Source organism: Monodelphis domestica, chromosome 1, assembly GCF_027887165.1.
Source record: "Monodelphis domestica isolate mMonDom1 chromosome 1, mMonDom1.pri, whole genome shotgun sequence".
Classification (NCBI taxonomy): domain Eukaryota; kingdom Metazoa; phylum Chordata; class Mammalia; order Didelphimorphia; family Didelphidae; genus Monodelphis; species Monodelphis domestica.
Window position 1 is genome coordinate 678,465,090 of NC_077227.1, and position 11,775 is coordinate 678,476,864.

At 38.6% G+C, this 11,775-nt stretch overlaps 1 long non-coding RNA gene across 1 annotated transcript; it reads left to right on the forward strand.

Annotated features, from left to right (window-relative positions):
• Positions 1-681: 681 nt before the first annotated feature.
• Positions 682-3,927, forward strand: LOC107650083 (uncharacterized). The gene is made up of 2 exons (XR_001624821.2): positions 682-1,544; positions 3,696-3,927. It is a non-coding gene; the product is annotated as an uncharacterized LOC107650083 (long non-coding RNA).
• The last annotated feature ends 7,848 nt before the right edge of the window (positions 3,928-11,775 follow it).

The window sequence follows — 11,775 nt, forward strand, 5'->3', positions numbered from 1 at the left end:
AAAACACATGTCTTATAGGGAAAAATTGAATGCACATGTTCTCTAATCATTCTACAGGATCATTTAAAACCAACCAGATCTATCCAGCACTCTTTCCCATTTCTTCCATGCATTGATCTTTTTTTTTTTCTGGAATATATACTTCATGAGGATTATGGGATCTGAATCTGTTAGGGACCTTTGACATTATCGAATAACAGTCCCCTCATTTTACAGTTGAGGAAATTGATAGACTAAGAAGGGAAAGGACTTACTCAAGTTTACATAGCAAATAAATAACAGAGGAAGGATTCAAACCCAAAATGACTGATTCTAAATTCAGGACTTTTCCTCTTACGTATTTCAGGAAAGTATGTGATATCCTAACACACATATAAATGATAAGGTGATTGGCAAGAGTACTTTTGAATAATATCAAATTTGTTTCTATTAAAATAAAATAGCTCCCCTAAAAAATCCTACCCCATGACAGTTAGAATCAGTTATGCTGAGTTATGGGCTGATTGGTAATCCTAACATTGTGATGCTTTATCTATCTATCTATCTATCTATCTATCTATCTATCTATCTATCTATCTGTCTGTCTATCTATCATCTATCTATCTATCTTATCCATCCGTCTATCTATCTATCTATCTATCTATCTATCTATATCTATCTATCTATCTATCTACTCAATCATTTATTTACTTATTTATTTTGGAAATTTTTATTCAATTCATTAATTTAGAATATTTTTCCATGGTTACATGATTCATATTCTTTCCCTCCCCTCTTCCCACCCCCCTCCTGTATACAACATACAATTCCACTGGGTTTTACATGTGTCATTGATCAAAACTTATTTCCATATTATTGATGTTTGCACTAGGGTGATCATTTAGAGTTTACATCCCCAATCATGTCCCCATATGCACATGTGATTAAGCAGTTGTTTTTCTTCTATGCTTCTGTTCTCACAGTTCTTCCTTTGCATGTGGATAGTGTTCTTTCTCATAAGTCCCTCAGAATTGTCCTGGATCAGTGCATTGCTGCTAATAGAGAAGTCCATTACATTCAATTGTACCTCTGTATGTAATGTTCTCCTGGTTCTGTTCCTTTCACTCTACATCACTTCCTGGAGGTGGTTCCAGTTCCCATAGAATTCCTCAAGTTCATTATTCCTTTGAGCACAATAGTATTCTATCACCAACAGATACCACAATTTGTTCAGCCATTCCCCAATTGAAGGGCATCCTCTCATTTTCCAAATTTTTGCCACCACAAAGAGCTCAGCTATGAATATTCTTGTACAAGTCTTTTTCCTTATTATCTCTTTGGGGTACAAACCCAGCAGTGCTATGGCTGGATCGAAGGTCAGACAGTCTTTTATCGTCCTTTGGGCATAGTTCCAAATTGCCCTCCAGAATGGTTAGATCAATTCACATCACCAGCAATGCATTAATGTCCCTATTTTGTGTGATGCCTTATTTAGTGGCAGTTTGGATGCAATGAACAAGTTTATGATCCTGAAGTAACAACCAGCAGCCAGTCGAAGGAATTAGGTATGTCACAATTCATGTGTTTCCTCTGAAGAGCTGCAAACCTTTAGATGGTGGGATGATGATCTCTTGTGAGGGGAGGATTGAGGTATTCCTGATGGTGATGATATGCTAGTAAGATTAAGGTTTGTTGATCCTGTGACCATGGAGTTAATGTATATACATAATATATCATACATACATATATACATACATACAATATATACATAATGTACATAATACATAAAAATTATGATACATATTAGGTTAAGAATACCCATGTGTTAGATAAATTATAGTACTAATAGATATTAATATAGTTAGTATAGTTATGAATATTATGTATCTAGTAATATAAGACCATAATGCATATGAGAATGCTAGAGGTAAATAAATCCATGCACTATATACAAAGGACAAAAATAATTTTTTAATAGAAAAGTAAATCCAATACTGGCATAGTATACAAATTGAAGCTGATCAGGAAGTAGTTTAAGTAGAATATCAGCTTTGGGTATTGATGATGGGGTGTTTGTTACCTTCTTGAATGTGTCCTAGGAAGGATTTTTCCTTTGTTGTTGGCTTACAAGGCCAATATATTTGTTAAATTACTTGGACTGGGTGTTATGGGTATTTTGGCTTGAGCATGTAGTAGATGAAAATAAAAATAGTAGATAGCATTTATAAAGCACTTTAATATGTCATGATTTTCTGTTTGGTTGGTTGTTTTTTAGTTCCTTTCAACTCTTTGTGACCCTATTTGGGGTTTTCTCGGCAAAGACACTGGAGAGTTTGACATTTCCTTCTCCAGTTCATTTTACAGATGAGGAAACTGAGTCAAACAGGGTTAAGTGGTTTGCCCAGGGTCACACAACTAGTACATAGTACAGAGTTTGAGGTTAGATTTGAACTCAGGGAGATGAGTCTTCCTGACTCCAGGCTCAGTACTCTATCCACTTTTCTACCGATCTGCCTGAGTATAGATCCACAGATCTTCATGAATATAGGTCAAGAAATGGAGGCCAAACAGAGGTTGGGACTTGGACCAAACTTTCCTAGGCATCAAACAGTCATCCAGCTCATAAACTAGAAAGCTAGTAAGCTAGGATTTGAATGCAAGCCTTTCTGATTCTAAGCCCCAAAATCTATCTGTCTCCTTCTCCCTCTCTCTCCCCCACTCCCATCTCTTTCTGTCTCTCCCTCTCTCTGTTTCCCTCCCCCTCTCCCCATCTATATTAAGAGGGCCACCTAACTACCTTTAATGTATCCCATCTAAACTATATTCCTGATAATAATACTAATATAGCCCTTTCCTCCTGGCTACCTTACAAGATAGGAAATGCAAGCATTGCTATCTCTATCACACATGTAGAAAATGAAAGAGTAGGGAATCAAACCCAGATCTTTTGACTCCAAATTTAGTGGTATTTCTACCCCACCAATCTGCCTCTCAATGCAGAAACAGAAATATATAATTACATACATATACAGACATGTCTATATAGACATGGTCCATAAACATGTCTATAATTATACAGATATAAATATATAAATATACCCATATATGCACATATCCCACACTCAAACTCATAATATGTTTCCATTTTTCTTTTGGACGCTCTTTTTGGACTAGACTGTAGTTTATCAGCCACCCAGAGCCTGTGAAGGGAAGGCAGAGATAACAGATTCCAGAGTAAGCCCTTTCCTTTTTCAGAAGGGACAACATTAGATGGACTCTTCAGAGGCAGTAGCACAAGGTTAGACCAGAAACTTAATTTCATGAAATTATACAGATTGATTGGGAATTTGGCAGGAGAAAGGTGCTCCAAACTGGAGCTTTCTGTGGTTAATTAAAGGAGAGTTGACTTCCTGAACATGGGAATCTCCTGACTTCCCTTTAGTCATGGGATGGATGCCCTCTGGCCCTTCTCCTGGACAGGGATGGAAGTAACAGATCCAACTGCTTGACTTCCTGACATGGTTTCCTATTGGTTACTCCATGATGCCCAATGGCCATCTCAAGTTATAGCTCAAAATCCTGTTTCCATTGCACCTTCTAGAGCAAGGCAGAATGTTACACACAACCTGACTGCAAGGCCAAAGACATTTACTAAGCGAGGCAAAAAATAAAGGGTCAACTCAAATGTCAGATGTTCTCACCACTTATTTCTCTAGGTTGCTCTCTCCTCAATTTCTCAGAAGTGCGTGCTACAAGTTCATCTTCATTCTCTGCTTCCCAACCCATCGCTGCAACCTAGGAAAAAGGAGAAATTGTTCATCAGATCAGTGCTGAAGTCTCAAGAAGTCTCAAGGAGATGCCACCTTTTATTACATGAAAACAAACCCCAGCACCCCCAAAGTATTGCTTCTTGCCAAAACAGCACCGAGTGCTAGAGCATTGCAGAGATCTTATTGCTTCCTCTCTCTCTATATGTGGAGGGGTAAGTGAAAGTGTGTGTGTGTGTGTGTGTGTGTGTGTGTGTGTGTAAATGCCTCCTTTGATGCTTCTACCAATAACACTAGAAATGGCATGAGCTAGACACAGATGCGAGAAAATAGCTCATGCCGCTAGCACCAGCACAAGCTAGACCCAGATCCCATTTTTAAAAAATTCCTCTCTGCTATTTCCTCTGCAGCCTGGCTCTTGTCCACTAGCTTTTTTCCATCTGAGTCCCTCCTCAGTGCTTTTAACATTCCTGCCCTGGGAGAACTCATCACCTCACATGTTGGGGACGTTTCCACGTTTTTGAATCTCACACAGGCTTCTAGGGAACGAAGTTCCTAAAAAGGACACCGAATCCCCATTTCTTCCCAGACATGCCCTTTTGAATTCCCCTCAGTGAAAAATGTGAAGTTGATGCAAATCAAACAGGGCAAGCTGGCACAGCTTTAAGGCTACATCCTAAACATTTATCAGTTTGTATATAGTCAAGAACAATCATCCTGACAACACAGTGCTCGTTCATGCCCAAAGGACAAAGCATTCACTTGAGAAGTGCTTATTGCAGACACAGGAACATATAGCAAAGTTGCATGCTAGGGGCCAAGCATGTAAGTGGCATGCATTTCATAATCTGCAGCATCACATCAAGGATCAAACACAGAAGTTATATGGTTCATGGGATATCACTCCAAATATGGAGTCCCTGACTTCTCTGATGGAACTTATCTGGCTGCATGTATAACCCCTAACTCTCTCATAGCTCCCGAATTAAGCAGAGTGATTGACTCAATAGTCTTAGCACTTCTACAATGAATTATTATCAGTTCTGCCACCTTGGCACCCTCAGGTCCTCTGACTTTCAGTCCCAATCTTGAACTGTAATCCAGCCGGGGAAAGGCATTAAGTGCCTACTATGTGCAAAGCACCGTCCTAAGTGTTTTACAGCTATTATCTCATTTGATCCTTACAACAACCCTGTGAAGTTGGTGTTATTATTTGCTCCATTTTACAGATGAGGAAACTGAGGCAAATAGAAGTTAAGTGGTTTATACAAGGTAACACTCTTAGTATGGGTCTGAGTCCACATTCGAATTCAGGACTCTAGGACTGGCACTCTATCCATGGTACTACGTAGTTGCTCCTGAATGTCACTTTATCTCCCAATGAGTCAGACTCTATGGGTGACCTGTTCCTTCAGGGATGAGGGGGAGGAGGGGTCTCCAGAGCTCAATTATAGATAAGAAAGGGGTGTTCATTTAGCATATTATCAACATCTCAAGATTTTGGAATCTTGGGTCACTTTTTATTATTCCATCATGTCTGACATCATTAACAGTTTTTCCAGATCTGACACCAAATTAGGAGCCTTCCATCCCTCATACTGAAAGATATTGAGGAAATGAACATAGAATTTCTATGTAGTCCTTGGGCCACCAAATTGCCTATCGGGACTTTGCAAGCACTCAAGAACCAGGATCTTGAGATGCCTCATTTCCAAGGTATGTACCTGGTACAAAATGGTACCCTTGAGGCTTTCCATTAACCTTCTACATTTCTCTCTATCAGTTCCCTGGCTTTCTTGCTTTACTTCAGGACCAGAGCCAAACAGATCCTAATTAGGTAGTTGGGTCTCCTGAAAAAGAATATTAAAATATTTTTATGTTATTTTCCACTTAGGAGACTAACAAGCCTGCCCTTTGAGAACACAATTGATGTAGGATTCCCTGCTGAGGGTGGTCTAGGAACCACTTCATTGCTTCAGAGCTTAGCATAGTGCCTGGCAAATAGTAGGCACTTAATAAGTGCTTATTCACTGACTGATTGATTGTTGAGGGTGATATTGAATCACAGACTTACTGATGATGATGACACTTGATTCATGAACTATTGAGGACATGGTTACTTTTACCAGAAGGCCATTTAAATGATAGTTTGTATTTAAGTAATGTTTTAGAATTTGAAAAAAGTGCTTTATAAGTATTTTCTCACCTAAGCTTCATAGTAACCCTGTAATTTAAGGACCAACACAAGAAATGGGAAATGTCTAAAGCTGTTAACACCTGTACAAGCTAGATTTAGTTCCTTCCTCTCTCTGCTACATTCTCTATAGTGTGACTTATCCACTAGATTTTTCATGAGAGTCCATCCTCAGTGCTTTTGAAATTCCCACACTGGGAACATTTATTAATCAGTATGTTTGAGATGACTCCATATTGTGGAACCCCACAAGAGCTCCTGGGGAACAAAGTTTCTAATGAGAGAATGGAATTTCTGCCTCTCTTCAAACATGTTCCTTGTCTCTTTCCCCTTCTGTCTTTCCTTCTGCTCTCTTCTGGATATTTTCAAATGTTTCATTGAATCTCTTGTCTTTTTTTTGAGCATCACTATTATTACTTTCCCTATTTCTGTTCCCCTTTTCCCCACCACACACCCCAAAACAGTTTTTAAAACCTTCTTTGTAACAAATAAGTATAGTGAGACCATGCCATTTCTGGATATTCTCATTCTAGGGCTTCTTTCAGGAGGTGACCAGTGGATTCTTTTCATTTTTACTTTGCCTTATGGTTTTAATAGTTATTGGCAGTTTTCATTTATGATTTATCAAAATATGGTATCCAGGCTTTTTCTTAGATCATTATTTTTAGAGATTCTGATAATTCTTAAATGATCTCTTCTGGATATGTTTCTCAAGGCAATTGTTTAGGATAGTTTATAGGATAGATCATTAGGATAACTTTACATTTTCTTTTTTCAGTCTTTGACTTTGCCTCAGTCTTTTTGACTTTTAATTTACTCTCTTGACTTTGTGTTACTATTTCTTGTTATCTTATAGAAATTCCATTTGTTGATTTTTAGGAAGTCTATACTATTTGGCTAAAGCTTTTCATCTTTTGTTTTAAGCTATTTATTCCCCCTTCAATCTTTTTTCCCACAAGGGGTCTAATTTAATTAAAAAGAAAACCAACTTTTCCTTCATTTCATCTAACTACTATTGGAGTCCTTGTTATTCTTTCTTGAGCTTCTTATTATAATTATAGAATTACTCTATTCTTCTGGCTTAACCTCTTGGATTTTTCTTAATCCAACTATTTCTTTATGGTGTTCTATATTTTCTTCTGTTTGCTCATGTCTCCAAACTCAGTATCTGTATTGAGACTTTGTGCTAAAGCCAATATCCTCTCCCTCCCTTACTCTGTATTGGTTGGGCAAGTCTTGTTTGTTTCTATCATTGGATGTGGTACCAGTTTCATTTTGGATGAGTATGGCTGAGACCAGGCTCCTTCTTCTACTACAATCCCTGGTTTCAGTTTCATCTCATGGTAGACCAATGCAGGTATTTGCCTCAGCCTTTCTCTAACCACTTCTCTTTGACAGTCACAAACAGAAAGTTGGCTCCATCCCCTGCTCTGACTCTCTTGGGCCTCAATCATATTTTGGAGATTGAGCTATTCTCTAGCCTTTGGTAAAGCTCCCCTTGCATGTGTACTTGGTGATTGGGCTGGCCCTATCTCTCTTCCTCTGTCTCCTAGTATTCAGAGATATGCACAACCCTAATGGATGGCTCCTCTGCTACTGCTCTGTCAGTCCAGGGCCAGGATCCCCTCTGGCTTCAGGCCCTTATTATTGGAACCTACTCTTGCTTCTATCTCACTTGGCACCACCTCACACAGAGCATCCGAACACTTCAGGTCATGTAGGATCAGGTGAGTTCAGGACCACTTGGAGAGCCTGCAGGGTTCAGGATGTTTCCTGGAACTTGGACTGGTTGTAACTTCCTCTGTTGTAACTTTTCTTCAAGAGCCTGCAGGCTTCTGGCTTTCTGAGGTGTCTGAGACTGGATCAGAGTTGGCTATTATTTCCCTTTGATCTTTCTGTTGTCATTTTAGATATTTCTGGAGTGTGAAAATATGGGAGAACTGGGTTCCCCTATGACCTTTTCACACTGAAAACTTAACCTGCAAGTAGAAAAGTCTTTTTAGTACCTTCTTTGTCACTGTCAGATGGTACTCCCATGGGTGGTAATATTGCTGAAGGTAATTTTAAAAATATGATATACTCTGTTAGTTTCATAATGCCACTCAATTATCCTCTATGACACTTCAACACAAATCAGGATAATATTGATTTATTTTTACTTTTTAAGAAGAAAACCTTACTTTCTATCTTAGAATCAATACCATGTATTGGTTCTAATACAGAAGAGTGGTAAGGGCTAAGTAATGGGGATTAAGCCACTTGTCCAAGGTCACATAGCTAGGAAGTATCCGAAGCCAGATTTGAACCCAAGACCTTCCATCTCTAGGCCCAAATCTCAATTGAGAGATCACTGAGCCACCTAGATAATATTGATTTTTCAATCAACTGTTGTGTTCTACAAAAGTAAAATCTTTGATATCCTTGCCCTTGTTAGGACAAGAAGCAAAAAAAAAAAATTAATACCTGAAATACTAGAGCATTCAGAAAAAAGAAATCCCAAATGAGCAACCATAATTCTAACCTAAGCCCCCTGAAAGCTACACCTCTATAATCCATCATATTCAGAGGACAATCATGAATGATTAAAAAAGAACTTATTAAGTACTTACCATGTGCCAAGCATTGTGCTAAGTGCTGAGAATACAAATAAAAAAGCAAGCCAAGAACTTCTCTCTCTCTCTCTCTCTCTCTCTCTCTCTCTCTCTCTCTCTCTCTCTCTCTCTCTCTCTCTCTCTCTCTCTCTCTCTCTCTCTCTCTCTCTCTCTCTCTTTTCCCTTTCTCTCTGTCTCCCTGTCTCTCTCTCTTTCTCTCATACACACACACACACACATTTTCCCCCCAATTGCATGCCAACAGAACCATTTTCTCAAAGTGAGAAGACAACACGTAAAACATAAAAAGGACTATAAATCTGAAGGGTTCAAGGAGGAAGACAAAGCCTAGATCCTTAAATTATATAAGTAGGTAAGTTGATGGGGCCAAGAGGGGATAGGAGCAAGGCAGGTGTAAAGATTCAGTGGCCCTACATTTAATTGGAATGAAGAGTATTTTGATTCTCATATCTTTCAAGCCTCGTGAGCAGTCAAGCTGCCCAAGAGAAAAAGAAAGCATGCTTCTAGTGGTAGAGATTCCAATTATTGACAGGTCATCTTGGATGGGTTCTAGAACAATATGGGGCCAGGAGAGAGGTTAAAGGGAGTAGGATATTTTAATCTATTGCTTACAAACACCCATTCCACCAACTCACCCCCAATTAAACCAGAATGAGACAAATGCCATGGATGAGTAAATGAGAAAACATTTATTAAGGATTTACTATGTACCAAGCATTTTTATACACAAAAGCAGCGATAGTTCCTGCCTTCGATTTTAATGTGGAAACCAACACACACAGGGGAATGGTGGCCAAATTGGAGCACTTAATAAATGAAAAGTAACAGAAAAAGTTGTGAGTGAGACTACAAGGGAGTAGCTTGACACCCCATTCAGGATTGGTGGCAAAGATGATATGGTGTATATGGTTCTAGATCTGGAAAGCCAGAAGGATGGAGAGGAGGAGAAGAGCAATTGGCAGGGCTATGAAGAAGATAGGCCCTAGAGAAGGGAGGGAAGTGAGGCAAGGATAAGACTTTTCAGACGAATAACGGTCCAGAAGAGACAATCACCAATTAGAAAAGTGAAATACTGAGGTGCCAACACTAGAAATAAAGAGGCTAAACTTTCAGAGTCTCTTTTCTGGTGTGCCAGCAAGGCTAGGAAACAGAAAAGAAAGTGACAAAGGCAAACATTTGCAAAATAAAGATAAATGAGTTAAATCAAGAACCAAGCTTGACATCACCTGTTTCCCAATACCTCCACCTCCTAAACCTCTAAAAACTAGACTACTACAAATCCACTCTTCTTTCTTCTCTCTACGCTGTTTCTCTTAAATCATTTTGCAATATAAAGGATGAAAAAGGGCATTAGAAGCTTGACTATAAGGTCAGGGCTAGAGTCCCCATTCCTTGGAGGAGTTGCTTCTTGGACGACAAACACTGAATAAAACCTTGCTGAGTCCTTGCTTCTTATTTTCATGATGTGGGGTGATATTTAGGAGAAGAAATGACTCCTTTCACTGTGGGCACATAACAGACAGATTAAACCAGGTGGAAGATAATGGACAGGCTACAAACTCATCAGTGAGTTGGAGGGGGGATGTCTACTCTAAGCATCCAAAGACTTCCCCCAGCAGATGAGAACAATTTGTTCAAATGGCCATGAAGGTTTTCCTGACTCCAGGTCAAGTGGCTCTATCTACTACGCCACCTGGCTACTCCCAAAGAGCCCTGCTCCAAATCTTTTAACATTTCTCTGCTAGGAGTATTTTATTACCTAGTAGTCTCTCTAAGCCTAAAGCTCTCTTTACTGCACCATTTGCCTGCCTCAAGTCATAGGTCTGATTAGGATGATTAGAGAATGGACATAGGAAGAACTGTCAAGAGACTGTTACAGAGCCCAAGCAGTTGGCAACATGATTTGATCCTAGTGTGAGGAAAGCATTTAATTATCCTTAAAAAGTTGTAAAAACATGAGCCATTTTAAATTTGGAAAAACAAAGAATATTTATTGACTAAATTGTCAAATATGTGTGTTAGAAAGATTCATCTTTCATTTGTGCAGTCTGGATTTGTCAAGGGTAAAGGATAAGGAATGAGGTCTAATATGTCCTCTTATAAATGTAATACCTCCTAGATTTCTGTTCTATGTGACAACTAGGCAACCAATAAGAAGGTGTGTCCAATGACTTATGAGTCCTGCTAAATTAATTTATAAACCTAAAATCCTCAAAGTCAAATCTGACAGTAAGAATTGGATCTGATAATCTGGGTAATTGTACACTCACAATCCATAATCTGCTTCTTTCAGTTACGCTAATTCTAGACAGACTGTGGTATTTTCCCCATGAACTGAACCATGATCTAAATGTGATATGTTATCATTTTAACGGTTGTGGTTGAACTCTTGACGATAGTGATGAAAACCCAGGACACGTGACAAATTGTCTACGGTCAAGGACTATATTGAGAACATGGTTAGAAATAGATTACGCTAATTGGATCCAGGGTAATGTGGCATACAAAATATTTCAGTCGGGTTCCTGGTTATATTTACAGCACTCCATTCAGAATGTAGTATTTGTGTGACATGGAATAGACTGATATTAATTTTCTAAAGTAATGATATAATTGACAGAAATTTATGACAATGGTGATGATAGCAGCAGATGTATTCATAGGTTAATAGGATTTAGAGCTGGAAGGAACCTTTGTTATTATTCAGTTGTGTCTGACTCTTTTGTGACTCCATGGATCATCTCATACCAATACTATCCATGGTGAAGTGGTTTGCCATTTCCTTCTCCAATGGATTAAGGAAAGCAGAGGTTAAGTGACTTGCCCAGGGCCACACAACTAGTCTGAGGCCAGATTTGAACTCTTCCTGATTCCAGGTCTAGCATTCTATTCACTGGACCATCTAATTGCCTGCTAGAAATAACCTTAGAACATATTGTTAGAACCTTAGAACATATTGTTATAACAAAGAATAGCAATTAGTCAATCAATCAATTAATCTCCTTGTAGGATTGACAAATACAGGATCACTTAGGGATGCATGGCTGAGGTATGAGGTATATGAACCAATTGGTAAGAGATATTAAAAAGACATCAGAAAAATCCAAAGAAAAAAAGAAAAAACTCTGGATGAAAATATAGACTATCAAAGTCTTATGTGTAAAAATTCTAAGTAAAAGAAAAATAAATCTATATCAAGTCCTTCAATCAGGGCCCAATCAAA